We start from the raw sequence: 2,342 nt of genomic DNA, 5'->3' as shown, positions 1-2,342 counted from the left end.
TAACTCCAATAAGTACAGATTAGTGGGTGGGAATTTAGGACTAGATAATGTAATTGTATTAATAATTTTAATAATGTATGAGTGTATATTGTGAATTTAAAATAGTAAGGAATAGAAATTATGGGGAGTTTGAAATATATTCCCAGGATCGATTAAATATTGTTAATAATTGGCATTATTAGCCACCCTATACATTCAGGACATTGAAGTTACGGTGGAATAAGGAGTAATTTTTAAAACTATTAAATGATATTATTTAGCAGGGGATAATAAATGTAGGGCAAAAAAGAAATGTTATTTATGTTCAAATGAACTACGGGAAAAACGATAAAGTATTATGGAAAGAGACCAATATTGTTGAAGTTGGAAGATTTGAAGTATACATATGTATTTGTACTACTATTTGTTTGTATTACTATTTATTTGTATAACTGATTTTTAAGTGGCTTAAAAAAGACTTGACTAAGTCTTTACTGTCCATAAAATATACATAAAAATATCCAGTTTATACTGGAAAAATAATACACACACACACACACACACACACACACACACACACACACACACACACACACACACACACACACACACACATATATATATATATATATATATATATATATATATATATATATATATATATATGTTTGTGTGTGTGTGTGTGTGTGTTTGTGTGTTGCAATTGTGCTGATAAATAAAATAAGTAAAGGGAGACTATTATAGATCTATTTCAAGCTATTTAGCTCTCATCAGCTAGCCATACCCTTACTGGGATTTGAACCTGGGCTGTATTACATATTAGGCAGTTATGTTAATATAATACAGCCCAGGTTCGATTCCCAGTAAGGGTATGGCTAGCTGATGAGAGCTAAATAGCTTGAAATAGATCTATGCTAGTCTCCCTTTATTTATTTATCCGCACAATTGCAACACAAAAATGTTGATCTTTTTGATTGTTTGTTTCTTTTTACTCATTTTCTCTGCCCGGTCTTCATTCCAAGATTAATTTAACTTTTATTTATTCAGATAAGATCTGAAGAACACATGCCAACAGTGTTAATTATGCTAGAAAGCCCACATTTCTGTTTGTGTCCAATGTTATGCGTAGTCAGGAAACAAATCAGGTGTTCAGCTTTTTTTTTAAAAAAAAAATATGGAATCCTTCTGCACGGTTTCATTGCTGACAATTTTTGTCTTGAGATGGTCAAGCGATGATTTTGTCTGTCCCCAGGTGGCTTTGCTCCACTGTGAACCCCAATGGATTGGCCACCTGAGCTTATCCGCTTCAGCTGCCAGTTTAGAGAAATTAGGTGCATGCCAATCTGTATTATGAAAAGCTTCCAGACTGTTACTAAAAATAGCTATTCATTAGAAAGGGGATTAAAAACTAGGGCGCAGGGAGGAAGGAAGGAAGAAAAATAAAGGAAAGAAGGAAGGAAGGACGGAAGGAAGGAAGGAAGGAAGAAGGAAGGAAGGAAGGAAGGACGGAAGGAAGGAAGGAAAGAAGGACAGAAGGACAGAAGGAAGGAAAAGAAGGAGGGAGGGAGGGAGGAAGGAAAGAAGGAAGGAAGGATGGAAGGAAGGAAGGACGGAAGGAAGGAAGGAAAGAAGGAAGGAAAGAAGGAAGGAAGGAAGGACGGAAGGATGGAAGGAAGGAAGGAAGGAAGGAAGGAAGGACGGAAGGACAGAAGGAAGGAAGGAAGGAAGGAAAGAAGGAAGGAAGGAAGGAAGGAAGGAAGGAAGGACGGAAGGAAGGAAGGAAGGAAGGACGGAAGGAAGGAAAAGAAGGAGGGAGGGAGGGAGGGAGGGAGGGAGGAGGAAGACGAGAAAGGATGGATGGAGCCTAATCAAGGAAAGTAGCAACTTAAAACTAAGGAGAAACTTCCTGTGAGGACAATTAACCAGAGGACCAGCTTGCCTTCAGAAGTTCTGGGTGCTTCATCACTTGGGGGTTTTGAAGAAGAGACTGGACTGTCTGAAATGGTATAAGGTTTCTTGCTCGAATGTGGTGCTGGACTAGAAGACCTCCAAGGTCCCACCCAGCTCTGTTCTGATTCTGATTCTGACTCTATACCAGTGGTGAGATTCAAATAATTTACCAATCAGTTCTCTGCCCTAATGACCAGCTGGGTAGGTGGGGCTTGGTGGTCATGTGATCATGTGGACATGGCCAAGTCAATGTCACTCAGGTTGTTGGGCGCTTCACCTTAGTTGTTACAATGGTAATAAGGGTTAACCTCTCTCTCCCCTCTCTCTCTCCTCTCTCTCTGTCTCTCTGTCTCTCTGTCTCTCTGTCTCTCTCTCTCTCTCTCTCTCTCTCTCTCTCTCTCTCTCTCTCTCTA

This window comes from Thamnophis sirtalis, unplaced genomic scaffold, assembly GCF_051295495.1.
Source record: "Thamnophis sirtalis isolate CommonGarterSnake01/CBP01778 unplaced genomic scaffold, rThaSir2_p1.2 scaffold_10, whole genome shotgun sequence".
NCBI classification, from domain to species: domain Eukaryota; kingdom Metazoa; phylum Chordata; class Lepidosauria; order Squamata; family Natricidae; genus Thamnophis; species Thamnophis sirtalis.
The sequence above is the reverse complement of the archived record's forward strand: the minus strand, read 5'-3'. Positions refer to the sequence as shown.